Consider the following 17,824-nt stretch of genomic DNA (forward strand, 5'->3'; position numbering starts at 1 on the left):
GCTTCATTTGCAGCCAGTCYTGCATGACTGAGGCAGGCAGACAAACTTTCATCTTCACTTTAAAGAAGGGCAAAAAATAGCAGAAATAAAACCCAGCAGCTTGCTGAGCAAAGCAATACTGGAACAAGAAGAAGTGAAAGTAAAGCCTGAAACTGGTCTGCTTCTGTTGCACACGACTTCTGGGTTTTTAATGTTCAGATGGTTTAAAATGCTCTTTTTCAGTTGTCTGCTATTTAAACTGCATATGCTGTAATGATGCACATATCAGAGTGAGTAAACAACACTTAAGAACTTTTATTCAGCTYGAATTAAATTATTCCTGAATATGAAGAACTTTGACTAAGATCTCATAAGAATTCTTTAATTTACCTTGTAATAATTATAATATATTAATTACAGTTACTGAGAAAATTAATTATAATTACTTATTATTAATATATAAGAAGAGTGCTAATGTAAATCTGGAAAGAAAAGAGAGTCTTAAGAGTTACCAAGCCTTCATGATTACAATCTAAACTGTGACTTGCTTGTTTGGGAAGAGTTCCACTAACAGCTTTTTCGGTCCTACCATCACAAACAGGAAGGTAATGTTTGGCAAAATCTATTGGGACTTCCTCTGGATCAGTCTGAACAGAATTCTTCTGTCAAGAAAAAAAAACAGCTCATTACTGGGTCTTTTGACAAACAGGGTGATAAAGTTAAATCAACACAGAAAAGCTTCACAATGTTAAACCTTAACCTTTTCCAAAGGTAACGTGAGCAGAACGTCTGTGTGGTATGCTGAACAGAAGACTGCAAAAGAGAACCAAGTTCTTTAAACAACTTAAAGACACTGAGCATAGAGGAAAGGCTGAAGATCTCTGTCAATGTACGATCCAACATCATAAAATGTTATGGGAGACATCTGAGTGCTGGCGGTTGGATAAACCAGTGGCAGCACAAACACCAATAAAAAGTTACATTTACTCTAAGGCTTTTTACAGAGTGACAATCAGTAACTGTAGTTCAGCCATTTTCTGTTACAAAGTTTCAACAGAAAAGTCCTACAACAAAAATTCWGTTCTTGGATCACAGAATGGATGAAAAGATATAAGTTCAGATACTTTGATTAAAAGCCTGGGATCATACAAATGCAAATAAAGGACAGGGGCAGAAAATCACCATATCATTTGCTGTTGTGACAAACAGGTTGCCATCTGCCACATGCCGTCCTGACGGAGCTGAGGGTCTGAGCCAAAACTACACAATGGTAGAAATATCAAGGCTGCAAGTTTTTTAATAAGTGATTCAAGATCCATTCAGGGTCATCTCAAATGTCTCTCCACAGAGGCTGAGAGGTAGTTGGATGAACAAAGAAAGAGTTTAGGGTTTAACCAGTTAGAAAATACTTTATCTGAGATAGTAAGAAGAAATAAGTTGGACAGTTTCAGAAATAATTTACGAATTTCTCTAGAAATATCTCTGCTCAATAATTTAATGCAAGCTTTGATGTTCCTGGGCTCATATCCAAGACAACAAACTCTGATTAGGTCAAGATCATTTGAAAAATGTGAGAAGAGGTAATCTTAACCCAACCAACACAGTGAGCCCCTCTTAGAACGTATAACTTGGCGGAGGAAAGATGGCAAAGTGTTATTCAAAGGTTAAGCAAATCTTCAGGCGACATTTTAGATAATTTAGAGCTYTGGGCCCTGAAGTTACTCAAAAGAGCGTTTCAAAGAGAATCTGGCAGTGGAGGACCACTACTGTGAGTCACGTCAACCGAGACTCCCACCGTTGGAAAAACAATACAGGATGAAAGATTCCAACATTTCCAGGGCACAGACAGCGTTACCTAGGTAACTGCACCAGACTGGTCAACGCACCACTGTCGCACAAGCAGCCTAATGTTGAGTTAGAGACCTGGGCCTTAGAGAGCCTGGGGATTTCTGTGTGTGCATTTGACACCTAGCCTGTGCTCATATCAGATTGCACATCAGTGGACGATTATGGAGCTTACATGCAACAGCTGGGCTATAATTGGTTATTCAGGACTGATTAAAGGCTTAGAGGTGCAGTGGAGATGAAGAGTGGAGTGGAGGGGGGATACGGTCACGGTACAGATGTCCCAGTTTGCTGCATGGAATCAGCAGTCTGGGAGTGATAGTCAGTCTTATAGAAAAGGCTACTCASATGTTTTTGTTATGCTGCGTTAACATGAAACACGTGACGACCAGAACATGATGAGCAACTTCAAAAATGATAAAATYTTAATTCTAACTCATGTATAAGTGCATGAAATCTAATAGATGTTTTCCAGTAGAGTTTTGGTGTCAATGTTACAGAAAAGAGGAGGGAAAAAAATGGTCACACTGCCTGATTTTTCTACTAAATGTCTGCATATGCTTATTTATTTGTCACATGAAAAGGCTAAATAGAATGAGTCTATCACACTGAAAACTATAGACTGTYAATTTAAACTTAACACAAAAGGCATGAGGTACAGAATGTGAACCTTGCTTAAAGCACTCCACTCCAAAACACTACAGKAATCCATGTTTTAGCAGCCACYTSCCTGCCTGCTTCATTTAAATCAGCAGTGTGAACTTTCTGGTTTCTCAGAGAGAGCAGCAGGTTKTCGACTGGTTTCTGTTTGACAAGCAGRAAAGAGTCAATGAACAGCCTTAATATGTCATAATACTTAAAAAGCAGCTGCATGCATTCAAACAATGCCATAGCAAAGCAATGGAACCGTCTCTGGTTGATCATCTGCCTGTTGGGTTTTGAAATGTTTGGGCTTCCTGGTGATCTGCAGCAGCAGCGGGGAGTGAGAGGTGGACGGGGGCCCAAGGGGCCAGTTGGTGAGCAGTGGAGGACAACCTGAGTAGATCACTAGTTCACCAGAGGAAACAGAAAGGCAATCATTTATGTTCACCTAAATCAGGGGTGCCCAAAGTGGGTCCTGGAGGCCCGGCATCCTGCATGTTTTATTTCTCTCTCCCTAGTGGTTGTAACAACCTCTTCAGCAAGTCAGTGTTCTGCTTAGGCCTCTGATGAGCCATCATTGGATGCAGGTGTGTAAAACCAGGGAGAACTAAAACAGACAGGATGCCGGCCCTCCAGGACCCACTTTGGGCACCACTGACCTAAATGAACATTTATGAATTGCTCATAATTATTGTCATCATAAGAAATAATTACTTGCTTATGTCTGGCCATGACATATGAAAACTTCTCTGAACACATACATTCAGATGTCTTTGCTGTCAGTATTGTTTAGGAGGTTATATGAATTCATTTCTGTTTGTCTCAAGACATTTGACAATGGTGGAACTAGTTCACTGTGAGCACAGCTACGACTGAACCATCTCAGCCCAAACATCCAGCATTGTGTTTTAGTAACTGATAGCATAGTTTCCCTTTTTCACCATTTATGTTCCCCTTCTGGTGCTGGTAGGGTCAGACTGCAGACTGGAGCGTCTTCCTTAGACTTTTTGACAAGAAGATTCTTTTATTTTGAAGAAGTGCTTGCCACACTTCTTCACATGGAAACTAATAGTTTGCTTATGCGGTTAAACTGTTATTTGTTCACTTAAATTTGAAAAGAAATACATGTGAAAGAAATGTCATGTTTGTACCTGACCCATTTGTTTGTTGGAGTGTTTTTTTTCTTACTTCTCTTTGTTTAGTTGTTACAGAGCAAAGATAATAGATAGTAAAAGCTGGTTTTCCAGGGAGAAAGAAGAGTCTGAGGTGAAATATCAGACTAACAGACCCAAGGCCAACAGGGGTGGGATGTCTAACATTGACTCATTGTGAATGCCCGGCTGCATGGAGGTGGAAAAAAACAGGTGTTGGCTGGAACAAAGAGGAAGAAGAGCTTTTTGGAAGAGATCTAGCTGCGTTTTTGACTAACAGGAGAAAACAGCTGCACAGTTTGTGCTCTCTGCCAGCTCATATAAACAGTAGCTGGTCAGCCGTCACATTAGCAGCTGCTTATTTCCACAAAGGTAACCAGCTAATCTTTTAGCTGGATGTACAACATCTGATCTTCAAAATTGTTTTTTTTTTTTTTCACATGTAAGCAGCTTTTTCAGATTTCTTTGACTACTGGTTCAAATAAATGGATAAGAGTCTGTTTACATTCTACAGGACTTTCAAAGTAATAATCTCATGTCCAAAGCAGTTTAAAAGTCCCTGGTCTGTCCAAAAGAGTCAACAGCTTACTGAAACATGACTTCCTGTTCATCTTCAAACCAAGTGTATTATGCATATATGCTGCAAGTGAGGAATACAGCTAGTAATATTCACTTAGTTTTATTAATTCTATTTCATATTGTACTTTTGTACAAATATATTATCTCTCTGTGGCTCTTATTTCCAAGACATGTTGTCTTTAATTCATTCATTTTTATGAATTAATTACATACAATCCATTGGGGTTTTCTTTGTTTTTTGGGGGGAGGCTACCTACAAGTTGTGCTAAAGGGAGTTARCCTATCAGGGAAGCTACTCAAGCCTAAAATAGCATTTCAATGCTAAATATGCTGCAACAGGACAGACATCCCCAATGTCAGCATCAATGGTCGACATTTCAAAGCAGTTCCATGTCTGATCAGGACTCAATGGGAAAAATGACACTAAGCACCAATCTGAAGGTTGAAGATCCTGAATAACACATTAAATCCATTTACTCAATAATTTAGTAGCAGAAAGGGGTTTTGAGTTGAAAATGTTGYTCATTTTAAATTCAAATTCAAAACATAGTTTGATTAAGATGCAATTGTGATTAACTAAATACAAACTCTGCAACAAACTTGGTTAAATATTTTTGAATTGAGTCCCACCACTCATTTTTTCACTCAACAATCATCAAGTTCTCCATTAGTCCAAATACGTATAAAGCAAAAACTAATTATGTTAAACATGATACACATGTTCTGTCAAGACACTTTACAGAATAATAGGTGGGAAATGTCCAGTAATGATGACTTCTAGTGAATTGTCATGAGCCTCCACGTTACTAAAATATTATTTTGCTGGATAGTCAAATATGCTTGATATTCACAGGCAGGTTTGAATGATTGTGTTTTGGTTTACTTCCATGAAGTCAAAACTGTCAGAGGTGATTCCTCCAGGAAACAACCATGTGAGCTGGCTTTCCACAGGCTGAGGGACCTGCTGATCCTGGGAGTCTGTCTGGCAGCCACTGTGTGACCGTCAGCCGTGTGTCTCAGAGTGCCGCAGCAGGTAGAGCAGGACGGACAGAGAGCTGCTTGTCACCAGTGTTACCTGAGTCCAGAGGTGGCGGTTGGCAGGATACGTTTCACCCAGCATGAATGCGAAGTGACAGTCTGTTATTGTGATAAAATCAAGCAGGAGCCGATCTCATTCAGCGGGGTTCCCTAGGAGAGAGACACAGGAACACAGTGAAGTGAGCCAAGTTGGTAATGCAAGCTGAATCTAAACTACCTGCTTGTTTTTGTCTGAGATGATAAGCTGCTGTCGAAGCAGGAGAGCTCAGCACTCTGACCACTCACTTTCACAAAACACGGGAGAMTGAACACAAAGAGAGCGACTGTGAATGGGATGTGGGAGCATATGGCACAAGACAGGTGCTTAAAAAGAAAAAAGGTGAAGAACTCATGTTTACTTGGTCATTGCCTTGTCAGCGTACATAGAGATAAAACAAAGAAGAGTTAGAGATGACAATAGAAAATCACTATTCTCTATCCCACAGGTCAGGGAGACCTAGAACGCTCTTCGCCTTGTGATGAAACTGCATATGGATGGCTGTGGCATTGAGGAGCTGTTGCCATGGAGATGTGGGTCATAGTACTGATGTGGGAGCGTAACATGGATCTGGTGCTGGCAGCAGAGTGCTGACTGCACAGGACCGGAGCCGGCAGTAAACTCCAGCTGAATCTAGGTCACTGGGATTCTCAAGACCAGAGGCAGACCAGAGGCAGCTGTGGAGAGAAGGGGAGAGCGGAGTGAGGCAGGAGGAAGAGGGAATGACATGACGGTGTGGGAGAACACCAGCTAAAGCATGGATGTAATGCTGAAGTTAAATATGACAAAAACATTTTGCAATTCCGACTGGACTCATAACACTGGTCAATAGCAATTCAGCTAGGGTCATGTTGATGAGCTGAAACCAAAAATCACATTGGTTTTGCTCAATCAGGTCAACTTTCTGAACTATGGAGCAACATGAGCATCAAAATGCATGAMTTGTTCTCACATCTGGAGAATCTGATCAATGATGAGCAGGAGGAGAGATTCCATCAGGACAGAAAAGAGATGGAGAYGTAATGTTCAATTTACATGTACTTACCCTCATCAGTGTCTATTAAACAATTTACAGAGATCCAAGTTTGTAACATTTAATTAATACACTGTTAGAATTTTTTTTTCTCCTAAAACKTTTCTTGGATGAGAAATATTAACGGAAATGAACTGATGATGTTACAAAAATGTTATCAATTTAGTCAGAAATCAGATTTCTCTAAATCAAATTAGAATAAAAAGCTGACCTGATTGAGAAAAATTTATAATTTTTGGATTCAGCAGTGCAAAAATTATCCTAATTCAGTTGAAAAAACAAGAACAGCTTCCAAAAAATATATTTTTGTATCCCAGTGTAATCTTTCTTTGTAGTGACGGAATCTGTTAAGTAAGTCAAATATGACCAAGGGAGTACAAACTTTGAAGTCTTCATGTTCTTACAATATTAACATAAAAATGCAGACATTTTCAGTCGTGTCCAGGCTGGAGCTTAGAGAAGGCTTAATGTTAGTCTGCATTTCCATAAAACCACCAACACCACATGCATGTGTGTTTGTGCCACTCAGGATGTCAGAGTATTTTTTAACTAAATTGGAATTKAACTATCAAGTTGCAACGCAAACTGATCTCTAAGTTTCATCTGTTTATTTGTGGTAAAGTTAAATAACTTGGAGGTAATCTCCATTTTTATTATTCCACCCAATTTGTGCAACGTACCATCACCAGCAGCAGCTAAACAGATCCTTTCCATAATGCTGCCACCACTTTGCCTGACAGTCTTACAGTGTTGTGGGTGTAAAAAGCCTCACATTGATTTCCCCAAGAACTCTTCATGCTATTAAGGCAAGTCAACTTGACAGAGTCAGCTGTGTTGCTGAGGCTTATTTATTGGTTGGCATCATCCCAACACATGTTATTATTACATTATAATGTAATGTCATGTAATATACACAACATAATAATGTTGTGTATTTATATTTTGTGTAGTAAATTTCTTAATCTGGGACTTGAGTCCAAATTCCGTACCACAAACAAGCAAGATGATATGACGATAAGAAATCCTTGAATCCTTGATGTCCAACTAGCTGCCTGGTGGAAAATCACACTGGTGTTCAATCATCTTCGACTCGATGGAGGACTGAGCCTTTCTAGGTTCTAACATCCTAACTTCTTGTTTTTTCACTTGCATTTGCTTGTCAATGCTGTGCTGGTGCCCATCTCCAGTGGTTGTTTGTTGGGAAGAACAACCTGGACAAGCCACCTGTCCAAAACTAAAGCTGTGTGACCTTGAGSTGGCCTGATCTCTGTTAAAACAGGTAATAATATAACTTAAATATAGGTCTGTGTTAGAAAACCAGTACATTTTACTAATTTACCATTCTAAATCTAAAAGTGGTCTAGACATTCAGCAGGAAGCTGTTTCTGATTTTACCTCTGTAGTGTAGCCTGAATCAAACATGTACATCAAATTCTTCTCTTGAGAAATGATGGAAGATKCTTGTTGTGTAATCACTCACATGACTGTCATTTACATTAAGAATAATAAAAATAAAAAAAACGGTCTCATTTCTCTTTGGTTTGGTTTGGACTTGGATATAACATGCCTCTTGGCTAATCCTGTCACAAGTGGACAGGTTTCAGTGTGAGTGTTCATACCTGACAGTTAAATCTCATTTGAATGATTAGATCTCAGCTACCTCAGTTGCACGCAACTCAACGTGGAGTCACTTCACATAGGTCACTGTCAGATGAATAAGATAAAAGACATAAATAGGTCTAGCAATGATATGCATTCATCTCCCAGTAACYCCTAGTTCAGACAATAATACTGCATTTTAAGAGCCAAAACTCTTAGTAATCTTAAAACAGCAGTATGGAGCTTTTAAAAACATGTTGTTTTTTTWACATATTTCACCATGTAAAAAAGAGGTTGTTTACCACTGTGGCCACTGATGACGGCAGATAAAAGGTTGTTTTTCCACCATGCATARAGCTACAGTATATAYACCAGTTGATTGAAGGCGCTAAGCCCCGCCTCTTGACTATGATTGGGGGTTTTTGACCTTCAGACAGCAGTAGTAGCTCATGTGAAGAGATGGAGGAGCTTGACTTTKTTCACAGATTTCTTGTCTCATTCTGTCACAGTATAATGCCAGTTTTAATAAATATATAAACGAAAACATTATTGTCAAAGTCATGTACCTTTTCTTTTACTATGAAGGCAAACAGATGTGAGCTGATGAAATAATTTGTGGCTTTTGCTACAAGCTCACGTTTGCTGCTGTCTCTCCTGTGTTTTTCTATTTTAATTCTGGGCAGGCCTAAGCTTTTAGGATGGACTGGTTAATGAGAGAGATAAGATTTGAGCCCATGCAAGTCCTCCACAGCACTTTAAAACACAGGTTTGTCTGTTTATTGGTAGACATCAGTTCTTTTAACACAGTTTTACAGTACACACTCTTTGTAAAAGAGTGTGAGCATGCAGTACACAACTGTGGTGTTTAACAGAAAAATATCACCAAATTTTTAACCAGAAAACTTCAAAATAACTGTATAGAAATTTTATTTAAGCAAATATTAAAATGTCCTTTCCTTTCCTCTCAGTCAGAAACTTGACATAATGTCAATGTTTGTGATTCCAAACGTCAAGAACGTTCTACTGCTTTAAAGCAGGACTTCATTACATTATTAGGAAATCCAGCAGACAACAAATCAGGCCTTATTAATAACTGTAGGACAACAYACCAATAAGCCATAATATTACAAACATCTGAACATGTAATAGACTCTCAAGTTCCTGAGATTTCATTTTGTAGCCTGTTTCAGAAAATGTTGATAAGTTCTGGAAAAGATCAGATTCTGCTCAGAGAATTACTAATGACAAATAAATCTTCCTAAATATATGAACAAAAACACCCTAGCACAGTTTCACTGCATTCTGAATTTATATTTTACCAAACAAAGTTACCACAGCATTGTGTAGTCAAATSATCTGAAGCAGCTCACATTGACTGAACACATCAGTGATGTGTTAACATGATCTAGTTTGACTTCACACACCCACTGCATGCTCCACCTGCACCATCTGTGAAGTAAACTGGAGGTGATTTGCAGTTCGTTGACTAAACATGCAAAACAGTAGATATGTTCACGTCAACAGAGGCATTTGCACTGGATGAAACAACAGATGAAGTGTAATATTTGAATATGCCCAGCATAGGTAAAAATGCAAACTGCCGTTGTCAAGGATTCAGCACAAAAACATCATCAAATCAAAAAGTACCAAAGATCTCGTTATGCAGTGAAACTTTAAATATATTCAAACCTTTTGTTTAAACATAGGAACATAAAAAAGAMCCTGAAATAAAAACCGAGTTAAAAAATAAAAGCCCATGAAAAACATAATGTAGATTTCCAAAATAAGTGTCACAAAATAAAACACTATTATGAAATAGTGTTTATAAAATATTATTGTTTTTTTTTATTATTATTTCATTTGGAGGTTTGCTGTATTTATTTGATGGAGCATTTAATATTAACAGTATTTATTCACTTAATTTTTGAATGAACTAGTTCTCCATAGACCTGCTGGTTACTTAAATAAGGAAAAATAATATTTCCTGATTTTTGTATCTTTTCTGAAATATAGACCATTTACACAGAATCCAGAAATATTTCTGAAAAGCTTAGCAGTTCATGTTTTATGTAAAAGTCCCTAATTCAGTCTGCTTCTTTTGTCTGCTGCTTTTATCTTTTCAACCAGTTCCCAAGCAGCTCTGACTACATTCTTACCATTTTTCCTTGAAAGACTCATATAGTAATTAGACTGGTATTGTACATGGGGGGCTTGGGAACATAACATCCACAGGCCTCTGAGGAACTTTCAAATGGGGTACAATGACATTCCTCAGAGAACATGTACATGTGCCCTAGAGTGAGGAGAGGGAGGGCTCACAATTAGCCACTGATGAAGTACAGCAGAAAGTGGTCTAAGAGGTCCTGTTGTTGTGGACTAGCTAAAAAGCCCAATTGAGGTTAACAGTTTAATTGTGGCCACACATCCAGAATGAGGCTGGGTGTGTGGTGTGGGGGCACAGAGTCGCTTTCCCATGAGCGTTTTTCAAAAAAGAAGGAGGAGGATTAAATCCAGACGCATAAAGCTGTGCATTTCCTTCCATTAATCCAAGAGTACTATGACTGTGACAGGATATGATGTCCCATCTGTGATGCCATATCCCATCCTGAGCAGACTGAAGCCTCCAGCCGCGTTCAGGTGACACTGAAACAGACAAGTAAAAGTCTGACGTAAAGACGGTTGTGTGGTGTCTCGAGCCATGGACAGCACATCCTGTTAGAGCATATTCACACAAATCTCAATGTGAAGAAATTAGATGGCGAGACAAGAGTTCAATCCCCGCTCCATCCACGTYTATCGTTGTGTCCTTTGGCCAGGCACTTGGCTGCTGGTGGATGGGAGGGTTGATGGTGCGATATAGCAGCCTTGTGAATGACTGTATGAATGACTGAATGTTTCAAGTCCTCTGGACCTGATAAAGCCCTGTACAAGTACAGATCATTTACTGTTTGATGGAGTTCTAACACTAATCTATCAGGCATGAAATGAGAMACAGAGCAAACCAGTCATGATTTAACAAAGATGGAGACGGAGCTCTAAAGGGAGATAAGAGTTGACCAGGATTACATACGAAGGCAATGGCCAAGTTAGGTCCTAGTAGAAACTCAATGATCCAAACAGACTTTATGTAACAGTGTTGAGTGAGTGTGACTGGTCACCAGGAAGGAAAAGCCMGGGAAAGAGACGCCATTTACTGCTTTGTTTTATTAGTTGCCATACGCTTTTTTCAGTGATTGCTGGTAACTAAACACCAACCACTCAAAGAGACTGCAGCCTCAAAACATCCTGAGCACAAGAAGAAACAAACTACAGATAGAGAGCCGCATCTGACAAAAATAGCCCTTCTATCAAAAATCAAAATGTCTCTTTGTACGAGTGCTCAGCTCGTTCACGTTTTGTTTCATTTCTTTAAAGGGTCTTGTTCTCTGGTTATGTTTTGATTTTCTGGAATTTGCTCTATTCTTTCTGTAAACTCTGCATTTATGTTAAGTCAATATTTTTAGTTTTGTAAATATTTTGAATTTCTCTCAGGCAGTGTGGGTGTTCAGTTTACAGCCACTGTACATTGGCTGCACACTGGCTGTAGTGTATAGCTATAGTGTATCGACCAGTTCTAAAGGTCTATAGAACTGGACCTARAAATCAAAGCCAAGAATTCAGAATTTAATACTATTGGCCCAGACAATACATTTACCTCTAACATGCACTATCTAAACACATTAGAACAGAGGTTAATAAGATCTTRAAACAAGTCCTATTACCAAACCTCTTTTCTTTTCCCTCAGTGTAGAATTACACAATTTATTGGTATTTCTTAAATGCCAGAAAACAGAATGAGAAATTTTTTTAGAGATTTTTTATAACTTTTCTTGAATTCAAAAATGTAAATATATTTGATCAGTGTCAGAGATAACTGTCCTTTCAACTGAACTGTAATATTGAGTACAGTTTATAATAGTCAACATCACTATAAACTGTGTTAAAATGTGCTGAAGAGACCAGGATTATAAACTTTGCAACAAGGTTCTGTTTGAGCTCTCTGTTGGTCAAACTGTGACAAATTGCATGTCTACAAATACGAATCAGGAAGCCTGCTGTTAATGACCAATCAGACGGTCAGGATGTTGTTATAATGCAGCTAGAAAACACATTAATGCTACAAGTCAGCAGAAGATAATAAAATATCAGAAAATAAAGAAACAGTAGTTACACAACTCATTAGGATGATTACAGCACATAAAAGCAAGAGGGAAAAAAAAACTAGCATTTGGAAAATATATTTTGAAAATCTCAGTTTTTCACACCTCAGTTTTTGTGATAGACTGGCGACCTGTCCAGGGTGACCCTGCCTCTCGCCTGTTGACCACTGGAGATCGATACCAGCACCCCTCACCATTCTTGTTGTAGAATGGAAAAGCAAAAGCTCCCTTCCTTAGAATCCCAGGTTCCATTAGGCAACATGGCTGTACAGCTATGACCAGCTGTCCAATAACAGCTGCTATAAACACCTAAAACAGCTCAGAATACTGGAAGCTGGAACAGCCACAGAACTCTGTCCTCCATCTGACCTCCTGGTTTTCAGCACAGACCTGCAAAGACACTWGAAACTACGCCTCTGATCTATCGTTCAATCGACCATATAATTGCACAATTTGACATTTTGAAAATACATTTTCCTGAACAGAAACACAATAATGGAGAAAAAATCCTTTGTTCTAATAAACCAATTTTGGATGAAAAACTTTTTTTTTTAGAAAAGCTTCACTGTACAGAAACTTTAAAAACTTTCTGTATTTGCTCTGATAAATTAGCATTTCCTCCTCCTCTAAGCTGTTTCCCTGACTCCTGCTCTCCTTGCTGGGCCTGACCCTTTAGTTGGTCTGCAGTTGCTCCATCCACTCTCCCTGTTCTGCTGATGGATTGAACAGAACTCTGGGAAATGCTGTTGCTTGTAACCTAACATCCTTTTGGGTTTTGGTCATCATGGGGCTGCTTGTTCTCTAATGTCCATCAACAACTGACAGGGTGCACTGCAGCTGTGTGATAAAAGAACTTTAACAGGATTATGTCTCATCTGAACAAAACTATGGCCCTTATTAGCATTCTTATAGATTGTTTTTTCTAGCATTCTAATAAATTATTTAGGACACTGGATCTGCTTTGCTTAATGAAATAAAATTCCCATTATGGTGAAGTTAACCTTCACATTTTCCCCAATGTAATTTATCAGAGTTGTTCCTTTTATTATAACCTCAGACCACTTAAAACTCAATCAAGTGTTGAGTAATGGAGTTTTACTCCACACATCTTGCTATGTATCCCACCAATGTATGGACAAGTGTCTTTGTTTGAGATTTAAGGATGTTTACATGCCTTGTACTAGAACTTAGCATCTGATGAAATGCTTTGCAAATATTTTACATTTCATCCGAAGTGAAGGGTGTCAGGTTAGACTTGACCAATAAAGCAGTCTGGGATTTTCCAAAGGGGACTGCCAGCCTACATTTAGTTTCACAAAACAAATAAATATGTGGAAGTGAAAAGCACCTGGTAAGTCCTGGTGAGGGGACTTTGATGTTTATGGAAATAAAGTCTCAGGTTTCCTTGTTGAAGCTTTAAAAATATTATATTTGACTGCTTAACATAAAAAYACATTCACACTCTGATTGATATCAAAGGATATAATATTCAAATAAAAATSACAGTCATCAGTTCATGTTGTTATGAACATGTAAGGTTCAGACTAAGTAAAGTTAGCTACTACAGTGAACTACAGTGAACTACTAACTGCAGCCCAACATGACAGTAGCCCAAAAGTTCTCCTTCCGATTATATTTGCWAATTTTTTGAAAAACTTGTGYCACTATTGTTTCACTTTATAATTATTCACCACTGTTGGCCTGTCATGTAAAAATCCCACTAAATAGAATTGAATATTGTGGTTATGTRGGCTTGAGTACACTGTAACTACCAGAAGTGTTGCTTCAGACTCTTTTGCTATACTGATAAGATGAAATAAATCCTAAACTGTGATGAGTTTTTWTTTTTTTTATCACTTCCTGTCATGCTCTCTATGTGTAGCTTCTTCATGTTCACAGCCATCAGTGAAAGCACGCTGAGGAATGCTGAGAGCATTTGGGTCAATACTGCCGGACTCTGTGAGTAGAGAACAAGGCCCGGAGCCTGTGGTAGAAAGTGATGGAGCTCTGTGAATAGCCCAGGGAGGAGCCGGCTGACCTGCCTGAAAGAGACGTGGACCGGGCTTAGAAAAGAGGCTCCTTAAAACTCAATCCATCCAAACATAAATGTTTGTCCACAGCTTTTCTGCTGCCATTAGAGGAATGCTATTAACCCGATCCATTGTGCCCTGTGGGAATACTCTGACTCAACTTGGCTGCTAAAGACTTGAGATTTGTCTACATTCCTCTTCCACAAAAGATGTAGGAACCAAACACCGGGGCACATACAAAAGCTGTGGATATCTGATCTTCTTTTCATAAGGATGAGTTTTGTGGAGGAGAGGAGAGCTGGCCGTTTCCGCTGGCATGTATAATTGTAGGTCTGCGTTCCCCGCAGTGGCCCTGGCCCCTGCTCCGGCTCCTGCCGCTTTTGTTTCTTCCTCGGCTGGCGTCCCCCGCCCTGGCTGGGAGCGTTCAGGGAATATCTCCTTCTGCTTTGGGTGTGCCTCTGTACCCACACAGATGGTGATGGAGGCGCCCGGTGTGTCCAGCACCTCTCTGGGCTTATCATTAGTGGTGACTTCACTGGYTGTGACTTCATGCTCCGCAGGTYGGTTTTATTTGCATAGACCACGTGTTTGAACAGAGCAGGGCTGTTTGGCTAGGTGAGGGTGGGGGGAGATCAGATAAGAAACACGAGGGTTTATCTTTCTCCTTTAGCTCTGCTGTGGTTCAGTTATGATTAACCAGCAGCTGTTGAAGCCCAGTCACCATCTCTGCCACTTTTAGCAATTCAATCTGCTGTAGTTTGGGAAAATCTGACCTTGTTTCATTCTGTTAAAATGACTTTGAAAAAAATTACATCCAACTTTACACCTTAACTTGTCTTTTTCTGAATACCAGGGTGGTTTGAGTCGTTACAACGGCAATTTCCTATCTGGTGAAGTTGGAGAGGCTAAGGATAYAATGAAAGTTAAGAGGAAGGAAAAAGTTTGGTGGAGAAAAARTGCAAAACAGTAGGATTAACTGCAGCTTTGAGAGAACTGCAAAGCAGAACTAGTTGAGAGGTTTAGAGGAGACTGTCAGAACCTCACAGCCAGAATCTCACAGGACTTGGACATTTGTCACATTTTTTTATGAAATCCACTTTAGAAACAGAGAATAAATCCACAGTTTTAAAGCCCAAAGTCAGTGCAGGCATCTCATCTTCCTCCTGCTGAMMAGTTTTACAGAGATGCTGGTTTCATTTTCCAGCAGGACTCTACACCTTCCCACCCTGCCAACGCTACCAATACCTGCTCTGATCGTCATAGTAACACTGTATTTAACTGACAGGTACACTGAGCTGACCTACAGATTCATGGATAATCTGTGAGATGTCGTTAAGAGGAAGATGAGAAACAGCCGAGCCGATGATGCAGACAAGCTAAAGGCCGCTGCCATGGCAACTCATGCTTCCTGAACATCCCAGCTGAAACACAGGCTGATCGTCTCCATGCATAAGGAGCCCCAACCATGTACTGAGTACACATACTGTACTGTACATGAAAATACTTCTTCATAGACCCACACTTCTGTATTAAACACTGATATAATATTCAATTTATCCGAATAACAGAATTGGGGTTTTCATCAAGTTTAAGCCACAATTATAAAATAGCAAAAATAAATGCRGAAAATGTGTTGACATGTTCCTGTTTGGCTTATTTCAGTTTGTCAGATTTGGTTTCACACACTCATATGATGGATGTAGTGCTCTCATTCCTCCTGTAAAGTASCTGTAAAAACATATTTACCAAAATAGTCAGAGTAATGCTGAGCAGTAAATATGAGAAGCAAGATGGAGGCTGAGAGAGAACTAACAGAGGTCAGCCAGGACAAACACACACATCCAAACACCTGGAGCAGGTGATGGAGTGTCCAGACAGAAAMYAGCAGGACGCCCCTCTGTGGTCCTACATGGATTTATGTCATGATTATAAATATGTTGTTGTTCACGGCTCTCATAATTAACGATCAACTGTCAAGCTGATCTAAAAATAGCAAAACGCATCAAGAATTGATTCTTCATATCACCAGAGTGTGTGTGGTGGTTGTAGCCAGTTCATTCTACTCAGAACCAGACAAGCTACTGGAACTGGAAAAACACAAGACATTACAAAAACCTGAGGTGACTAAATATTAGTGAAATTACAATTAGTTTCTCCCTCTGTGTTCTTTCATACATCTGTGGCMTGGAAGAGAAAACTATGATCATTAATTAATCACAGCATAAGTGAAACATTACATGAAAAAATGTCAATACTGCAAGTAAGCCAAATTCTTTTACTACACTGAGAATACCATTAARTAAGGTAATTTTATTTATATAGCACATTTTCAGCAACAAGGCCATTCAAAATGCTTTACATGAATTAAAAGGAAATACAAACAAAATAACGAACCAAAGGAAAGAAAAAGAAAAAAAGCAAAATGATTAATCTAAATCATTTTCTGGTGTGAAGTGAGTAGTTACAGTTTCTAAAAAGTAGTAATATACAAGTAATTAAGTAGTGACTCTACYTGTTAAGTATTTCTGGATTCTAAGTTTGTAGTTATTCTAATTCTAATTCTGATTCCATTTCTGGGCTGTATAATATTGATCTAAATAGTGCGAACTCCACAATTTCTAATATTACTAATAAACTAAAATAATCCCTTCTGGGTTAAATAGGGAGTACTCCACATTAGCACAATTCACATGTTTAATCGTAGTAGTTAGTTGCAGAGGGAGAGGAATACATTTTGTTTTTCTTTGGGCTGCACACTGATGCAATTGATAGCACAGTTGCCTTGTGGCTACAAGGTCCTGGGTTCAAATCCCAGCCTGGGGTCTTTCTGCATAGATCCCTGTTCATGNATTAAGGGGGCTTTCACACCAGCCTTGTTCAGTCCATTTTAATTGAAGTCAAGTTTGTTTGCTAAGAATGTTTGGTTCATCTGGGGAAGGGTTAATCCAACTCTRATCCGAACCAAAAAAGCAGTCTCTGGTCCACCTACGAACTTAATTCGGTTCGGTTGAAGTGAACTCTGGTGCTGTTCCAATGCACTTGGCATTTTATGAATGCCAAGTGGGACAGAGACCGCTCCAAATACACGAAGCTGGCTACAATGCAGGGCATTCTGGGAAAATACAACCAAAACAAATGTGCAAGTTTAGTCCAAGCAGAAGAAATGGCTCTTGGCCTCTTACCAAAGACAAAAAGAAATCCTTTAATCGCTAAAATCTGATACCACTCCATTTTTCTTTACATCTTGAAGAAGGAAGTTGCTCTCAGTGTCTTCTTCAAGGGTTTTTGTGTTGTTTTCGTGATTTCGTGATTCTTGGTGCAGCGCCACCACAGTCGAGGGGGTAAACAGGTTTTTSAAAGAGTTTGGTTGGTTCATCACAGTGCAGTGTGTAAGCAAACCTCACTAACTAAAAATATAGTAAATGTTGTAATTTTGCGCAGCCTGTTGTCCTCAATGTGGTAGTTCTGCGTCGACTTACTGTTCTCTGAAGGTCACTAGATACAAATATTCTTTTAAAAAGTTGTCTAAATCTCTTATTCTATTTCAGTATAACTCAAGCTATAAATTCAACAMCAMRTTGTTAAAGAAAACTCCAAAAGTAAAAAATTAGGTTTAAATGCGGGAACACTTAGATACAGTTTCTGTGTTAATGCTTATCATGAAAAAAAAGTATTTATTATTTCCTCTTAGG

Source organism: Poecilia reticulata, linkage group LG21, assembly GCF_000633615.1.
Source record: "Poecilia reticulata strain Guanapo linkage group LG21, Guppy_female_1.0+MT, whole genome shotgun sequence".
Taxonomy (NCBI): domain Eukaryota; kingdom Metazoa; phylum Chordata; class Actinopteri; order Cyprinodontiformes; family Poeciliidae; genus Poecilia; species Poecilia reticulata.